The 8,695-nt window shown below is 38.6% G+C and overlaps 1 pseudogene; it reads right to left on the bottom strand.

The window, feature by feature from the left end:
* Positions 1-4,748: 4,748 nt before the first annotated feature.
* On the bottom strand, positions 4,749-5,799 carry LOC135231312 (olfactory receptor 6C4-like; annotated as a pseudogene).
* Positions 5,800-8,695: the final 2,896 nt, after the last annotated feature.

The raw sequence follows: 8,695 nt of genomic DNA on the forward strand, positions 1-8,695 counted from the left end.
CCCGGCTGTTAACTGAAAGTTCAGCAGTTGGAGCCCACCAGCCGCTCAGTGGGAGAAATGACTGGGTGATCTACTCCTGTACAGATTTCAGCCTAGGAAACCCTATGGGTGCAACTCTACTCTGTCCTATTGTCAATGAACAATTTGGAAAAGTCTCTCCAGTTTCCAATAAGGAAAGGCTTGTAGGGACAGTTGAGATGGGAAGCAAAGAGGTCAGTTAAAAGAGATGATTGGGGTTTTGTCTTGTGTGATGGCAGTTGTGGTCTGTGATTGGATTAGGGATGATTTTCAATGTATGAAAGCAATGGTTTCACTGGGGTTGGTGTCACCCAAAGCAATAACTCATGGTGTCGCTCTCTCCCCCACCCCTATGGACCTCCTTCTGTACCAGATCACACAAAATCTTTAGTAACATTTTCTGTATTAATTTCTCTTTTCCTTGCCTGCTCAGGCCAACAGATTTGCAAATGTTGAATTAAAACCCTGGTTTAGAGTTGAGTTGAGGGATGGCACCAAGGATTTTCTAAACCTCAGGAAGATGGAAATTCACTGCAGAATTTTTGCTTTTTTGGATATTTTTTGACTACCACATATACAGCAACTAATTCTCTTAATTGTTAGCTCCTTGAGTGGGAAAAAATAGCTACAGGCTGCAGCATGGGAAAGACTAGGGAAGGATTTAAACATCCTAGCTCTTTAATTCCAAACTGGCCTTGGGAGTAAAAAAAGTAGGAAATGTGTTAATCTAGATTTTAAATATATGAATATTTATTGATAATAAATTTTTTGCCTAAGGGTAGATTGTATACAGATTCAGAGTCATAAAAATGAACAAAAAATCAACAAATATATTAAAAAACCAAACCCAGTGCCATCTAGTTGATTCCGACTCATAGCGACCCTATAGGACAGAGTAGAGCTGCCCCATAGAGTTTCCAAGGAGCGCCTTGTGAATTCAAACTGCCGACCCTTTGGCTAGCAGCCATAGCACTTAATCACTACGCCACCAGGATTTCCAACAAATATATTAGATACTTTAAAATAGACTTCAGGAATATTTTGGCCAATTATTCTGGAGTAGACCAAGTAGCTGAGGTAAAGGTAGCCTTATCCTTTCTTTGAGTAAATGGGTTCAGACTGAAAACTGGGGACTCAGTCAAAAAAAAGAAAAAAAAAGCTAATAAGCTAATACCTGTTTAGAAGACCTACAATATGCCTGAACATTTTCGAAGAGCCCTAGAAGGTAAGCAAGCTATATATGAATGCAAACATTGACCCTCCAGGCAAAACAAGTGATCACTGAAATGAAAACAAGATAGAAAAATCCTCTGTGTTCTAAGAATAAGAATGCATATAGAATATTGCAAAGTGAAGGCCCATTGGAAGAACCAGCATCTCATATTGGCTAAAAAACAGGACACAATGTGTTCAGTGATGCTGTTTTGAAGGAGTCATTATTACCTAACAATTCTCTTTGCTCCCTTTAACTTCTCAGGGGGAACTGTTTATAAATAATATTGGCAGACAGTAGCTTTCTAATTAATACTGATGTCCCTATAGCTACCTTCAATCCCACCATCACAAACATCAGATCCCTTGGAGCACTAAAACCACTCATAGAGTAGGAGTACTAAACTTTTTTGTGTCTCAGTGTGTACCGGTTACTTTGGGACCGTGATCAGAAGAAGATTCACTTACTTTCTGTGACACAAGCCCTGCAAATGTAATGGGTAGGGATCTACTCTGCAAATGGAACTGCTAGATCAAATATACTGTAGAAGAACTATTTTTAGAAGTTCCAGAGACTGCTCTGACACATGATGAATTATAGCTACACTGAGCATTAATATACCGACCCTATGTTTGATTCAAGAAGTAAATGAACAATAAACTTTGGCTCCAGAGTCCCTATGGGCAAGAAAAATCTATGGACATAAACAGACTAATTTGGGCAGAGCCTGTAAGAGTTCATATAGATTCTTCCAATCACTTATAGAAACTTCCTCTTAAAGTTGAAGCCAAGAGAGGTTTTAATCTATTACCTTCTTAATAAAGGACCAGTTATCTCTGTATCAGAACCTGAAATACACCTATTTGTAGTATTTCCTTATTATTTTTTTAATGTCTATAGAGTCTGAGTGATATTCCCTTTCATTCCTCATACTGCAATTTTGTGTCTTCTATTTTTGTTTATTGGTCTTGCTAGATGTTTGTCAAGACTATTGATCTTTTCAAAGAACCAGCTTTTAGTTTTATCAGTTTTTCTCAGTTGTTTTCAATTTCATTGATTTCTGCTTTGTCTTTATTATTTCCTTCTTTCTGCTTGCTTTGGTTTTATTTTTCTTAAAGTGGAAGCTTACATTACAGATTTGAAAACTTCCATTTTTTTTTCTATTATAAGCATTTAATGCTGAAATTTTCCTGTAATTACTGGTGTAGCTGCATCAGAAATTTTGATATATTGTATTTTGATTTTAATTACATTCAATATGTTTTCTAATTTCCCTTGAGATTTCCTCTTTCACCTCTGAATCACTGAGAAATGTGTTAATCTCAAGTGTTTGGGAGTTATTCTGTTATATTTCTGTTATTGATTTCAAGTTTAATTCCATTATGGTCTGAAAACATAGCTTGTACAGTAAAACCTGCGAAAGCCGTTACCTTTGTAAGGTGGAAATCTGTCAGAGAAGGAAAATAAAAATATTTGTCACTAGTGAGGGATAGAAAAGTGGTAAGACTGCACCCTTTCAAGGGCAGAAAACTTGGGAGACCGAGAAAAACCAGGCAGTCTGGTCAAGTTCTGGCTCTCATAGGTTTCACTGTATCATTTTAATTCTTTTTCATTCAATAAGGCTTGTTTCATGACCAAGGATATGATCTATTTTGGTAAATGTTCCACGTGTGTGTGAAAAGAATGTGCATTCTCCTGTTTGTAGGTGGACTGTTGTACACATGTCAATTAGATCCAGTTGATTTACGGTGTTCCGTTTTTTCTATATCTATGCTGATTTTCCGTCTCCTAGTTATATGCATTACTGAGAGAGGACGTTGAAGTTTCCAACTGCAATTGTGGACTTCTCTGTTTCTTCTTTCAGTTATTGCAGTGTTTGGTTCATATACTTAGTAACTCTGCTGTTAGGTACATGTTCATTTAGGATGCTTCTTGTCATATTTTCATTAACACGTAGCATCCTTCTTTAGATCTTGTAATTTTCTTTGCTGTCAAGTCTATTTAATATTGCCACTCCAGCTTTTTTATTAGTATTTTCATGTTATCTTTTTTTCCTTCTCTACTTTTAACCTACTTAAATATTACAGTTGAAGAGAGTTTCTTGTAGACAGCATATAGTTTAAAAAAAACCTATTCTTACTTCAGTGGTATGTTGAGACAATTTACATATAACATAATTATTGATATGTTTGGATTTATGTCCCCCATTAAATTGTTTGTTTACTGTTTGATCCCTTTGGTTTAAATTTCCCCTTTCCTGCCTACTTTTGAGTTAGTTATTTGAATATTTTCTAGTATTCCAGTTTAATCCATTGAAATTTACTTGTTGTGATTTTGACTGTATCTCTTTGTTTAGATTTTAAGGTAGGGAGTATAATATGCATGCTTATCTTTTCACAGTTTGCTTAGAATGAACATTTTATCACTTTAATAGAATATAGGAACTTACAACTGTATACGTTTCCTTATCCTCCTCCCTTTTACTGCCCTTTGAAAAACCAGCCCTTAAATAATTTGTATGTTCTCTCCTAAGACCCGTTTAGGCAGCCCTTTCACTCCCAGACTCCTCAGATTCATCTACAAGGTATGTCCCTAAAGCTCAGCATACTCTTTGAGCCCTATCGGTTTTGGCCATTGCCTACATGGCCCATGATTCCTACTCTCCGAAATTTTTCCCTTTGAAAGAGATCGGATGTTCACTCTATTAGGGATCCTTTCCTGGTAATAATTTTCATTCCTATTTCATGACTAGAAGGAGAGATAGAGTCAGAAATGTTAATTCTACAACAGGAAACCTTTTTTTGTACCTAGTGGCTAAAGAAGAGACAGTTTTAGAGTTGTCAGAGCAAGAAGATTACTCTGAAGAAAGAAAAGCGTTTCAAACCTGAGATAAGGTGGCCTGGAGCGGAGTTGTATTGTAGGTGGCACTCTTAGATCCTTCTTGTAAGTGTCTGAGTCCCTGGGTGGTGCAAAGGTTTAAGTGCTTGAGGCTATCTGCTTCTGAAAGGTCACAGTCTTAAAAACCCTGTGAAGCAGTTCTACTCTGCACTCAGTGTTGTCATGACTCAGAATCGACTTCATGGAAACCAGTTTGATTTTTGTTTTTAAATTTTTTTGGTTTTCTTGGAAATGTTTAATATTTCTGATAAAATGTTTGGACAACTTCCTCTGATAAAAATTAAGAGCCCTACTTGTAAGTCTAAACTTTACCAGCAAGCTCAGCTGAACGTCAGTCCTGTGACAATCTTAGTGAGTTTTAACAGATATTTCTATCGTGTACTCAGGCTATCAATTTTATTTAGCTGCTTTTTATTCTTACTAAAAATTTTATCAATTAGAAAAAAATGTTTCAATTGTGGTTTTTTAAAATTTTTTGGCAGGCTTTTCTCTTGTTGGCAAGTTTGAAATATAACATTGACATCTTGTCATGAAAATTCATCTGAGATGCTGTTTAACAAGGGGGAAGGTTAGAGAAGCTCCCCCTGAGTGTTCATGGGGAAGAACTTCATGAAATCAGTCAGAATTTTCTTTGAATTAATTTAAGACTTATAATCTTTCTGGCCACATCCCTGAAGGCTTGTTTTACTTGTTTATTCCTTAGAGCGTAAATGAAGGGGTTCAGTAAAGGAGTGACTGATGTGTTGAGCACAGCTACTCCCTTATTGAGGGCAACTCCTTCTTTTGCTGAAGGTTTTATGTACATGAAGATGCAGCTGCCATAAGAGAGAGATGACAATCATGTGGGAAGAACATGTGGAAAATGCCTTTTTCTTTTGCTGGGCAGAGGGGATCTTCAGAATGATCTTGATGATATTTGTGTAGGAGAGAAGCACCAGCACCAGGGTCACCGCCAAGGTCACAACTGCTAAGATAAAGTCGACCAGCTCCAGGAGTCTTGTGTCTGAGCAAGATATTTCCATGAGAGGTCCACAGTCACAATAATAATGATTCGCACATTGGAGGCACAGAAATCTAGTTGACTGGTCTGAATGATGGGGTATAAAATGATTAGGAACCCACTCAGCCAAGAGGAGAGAACCAGCTGGGTACAGACTCTGTTGTTCATGATGGTTGTGTAATGTAGGGGTTTGCAGATGGCTACGTAGCGATCATAAGACATGGCAGCCAGAAGAAAAAATTCTGTTGCCCCGAGGAATATGGCAAAGAAATGCTGAGTGAAGCAGCCAGCAAAACTGATGGCCTTATTCCCAGTAGAGATGCTGATCAGCAGCCTAGGAGTGAAAGTGGTTGTAAAGGAAATTTCCAAGAAGGAGAAATTTCGGAGGAAAAAATACATGGGAATCTGGAGGTGGGTGTCCAGTAGTGTGAAGGTGATGATTGTCAGGTTACCTAAGATGCTAAATATGTAGGCAAGGAAGAGAAGTATGAAGATTACGGTCTGAAGCTCTGGGATGTCTGTTAGTCCCAGCAGGATGAATTCTCTCAGAAATGTTTGGTTTTTCATTGGTAACCTTTGGTGCCTGTGAAGGTTAGGAAATAAATCAGCGATGAAGCAGGGGGAGGAGCTCAGGAATGTAGAGGAGAGGCAAAGATTTTTCCATTGAATTGATTCAAGTGCTTTTTTTCTGTTAATGGACTTCAGTTGAGTTTCTATTGTATGAGGCTGGCTGTCACAAGAACCCTTTTCTTAAACTCCCAGGTAGGAGGATTTTCTCTATGGCCACTTTTTTGGGCTTCTCATATACTTTCTTAACCTGACACATTTGAATTATAGTGTTGGTGAAGAATATTGAATATGCCATGGACTGCAGAAGAGTGAACAAGTCTATCTCGGAGGAAGTGCGTCCAGAATGTTCCTTAGAATTGAGGTTGGCAAGACATTGTGTCATTTACTTCGGATATGTTATCAGGAGGGACCAATCCCTGGAGAAGGATATTATGCTTGATAAAGTAGAGAGTCAGTGAAAAAGAGGAAGACCCTCAATATGATGGATTGACACAGTGAGTTCAAGCATACCTACTATTGTGAGGATGGTGCAGGAGAGGGCAGTGTTTTGTTTTGCCATACCCAGGGTTACTATGAGTTGGAGCCCACTTGACGGCTCCTAACAACAATGCGACACCTTCTGAACCAATGTCTAAGTTACTATTTTTTTCCATTTTTCAGTTCGTGCATTGCCTTTGCTTTTTTCTTTTTTTTTTCTCCTTTCCTCTTTTCTTTATTGTGATGAAAAAATACACATCTGTCTCAGTGATTCAGTGCTGCTATAACAGAAATACACGAGTGGATGGCTTTAACAAAGAGAAATTTATTTCTTCACAGTAAAGTAGCTAATAGTCCAAATTTAGAGCATCAGCTCCAGGGGAAGTCTTTCTCTCTCTGTTGGCCTTCTCATCAATCTTTCCCAGGGACTAGGAGCTTCTCCTGGCAGGGACCCCAGGTCCAAAGCAAGTGCTCTGCTCCCTGCAATGCTTCTTTGTATATGAGGTCTCCTCTCTCTCCTGGCTTCCCTTGATTTTTATCTCCTGTAAGATAAAAGTTGGTGCAGGCCACACCCCAGAGAAACTCCCTTTACATTGGATTAGGGATGTGACCTGAGCAAGAGTGTTACATCCCCACCCTAATCTGCTTTAACCAGAGGCAGAGATTATGATTTATAACACATAAGAGAATCACAAAGTGGAAGACAATCACTCAAGGCATAGCCACGTTGATGCATCTTTTTGGGGGATACAATTCAACCCATTATAACACCAAACCATCTGGCAACACACAACTTCCACACTTACATTTCAATGACACTGATTACATTTTTCAGGTTGTGCCACTATTATCGCTAACCTCATCCAAAAGGGCCCATCACCATTAACATAACTTCAATGCCCCCCAAATAAAAACTTTTCCTTTCTTTCTCTACCCTGGTAACCGCTGATAATCTTTGTTTTCTATATTTTTGCTTATTTCCTGTAAGTGAGATCATACAGTATTTGTCCTTTTGGGACTGTCTTATTTTGCTCAGCGTAAGAACATTGCTCCTACTTCTGATCTCCATTTATGTCTGCTGATCCATAAGTAATGTCTCATTTCCATCATGCTCTCAGTCTTAGAAGAAAAGTGATTACTTCAAAGTCGAAGAGATTTTAGGATGCAATCAGCAACACCATGATAACTATTGTAACAAAAGGTGCCCCCAATTTCCCTTTGATTTTTTAAATTTATGGGTCATCATATCTAATATTCTCAGTCTCTAAATCTTTGCTACGATTGTCTGCTTCCTTCAGGTCCCAGTTCTTCCATCTTTGCAGGTTTCAGCAGAGGAACAGAAGATTTCTGTTCAGATTCCTGCCACCATATTTCTTCTACATCCATGTTTATTAAAAAGAAATTAATTTGTTTGGGCTATAAAAACCTAACTGAAATCAAATGTTGTAAACTTCACTTGTTGTTGTTGTTGTTGTTAGGTGCCACTGAGTTGGTTCTGACACATGGAGACCGTATGTATAACAGAATGGAACACTGCCCGGTCCTGCACCATCCTCACAGTCATCGTTATGGTTAAGCTCATTGTTGCAGCCACTATGTCAATCCACCTCATTGAGTGCCTTCCTCTTTTTCACTGACCCTCTACTTTACCAGGCATGATGTCCTTTTCCAGGGACTGATCCCTCGTAACATGTCCAAAGTATGTGAGATGTAGTCTTGCCATGCTTGCTGCTAAGGAGCACTCTGGTTTTACTTCTTCCAAGATGGATTTGTTCATCCTTTTTTTTTTTTTTTTGGCAGTCCGCGGTTTATTCAATATCGTTCTCCAACGCCACAATTCAAATGGGTCAATTCTTCTTCAGTCTTCATTATTCATTGTCCAGCTTTCACATGCATACGAGGTGATTGCAAACACCATGGCTTGGGTCAGGCGCACCTTAGTCTTCAAGGTGACGTTTATGCTTTTCAACACTTTAAAGAGGTGTTTTGTAGCAGATTTGCCCAATGCAATGCTTCTTTTGATTTCTTGACTGCTGCTTCCATGGGTGTTGATCGTTGATCCAATTAAATTGAAATCCTTGACAACTTCAGTCTTTTCCCTGTTTATCATGATGTTGCTTATTGGTCTAGTTGTGAGGGTTTTTATTTTCTTCATGTTGAGGTGTAATCCATACTGAAGGCTGTGGTGTTTTGATCTTCATCACTAAGTGCTTCAACTTCTCTTCACTTTAAGCAAGCAAGGTTGTGTCATCTGCATAACCCAGATTGTTAGTGAGTGTTCTTCCTCCAATCCTGATGCCCCATTCTTCTTCATATAGCCCAGCTCCTTGGATTATTTGCTCAGTATAAAGACTGAAGAGGAATGGTAAAAGGATACAACCCTGATGTACACCTTTCCTGACTTTAAGCCACACAATATTCCCTTGTTCTGTTCGAACCACTGCCTCTTGATCTATGTACAGGTTGCTCATGAGCACTATTAAGTGTTCTGAAATTCCCGTCCTTCACAATGTCGTCTA

Source organism: Loxodonta africana, chromosome 4 (genome assembly GCF_030014295.1).
Source record: "Loxodonta africana isolate mLoxAfr1 chromosome 4, mLoxAfr1.hap2, whole genome shotgun sequence".
In the NCBI taxonomy this organism is placed as follows: domain Eukaryota; kingdom Metazoa; phylum Chordata; class Mammalia; order Proboscidea; family Elephantidae; genus Loxodonta; species Loxodonta africana.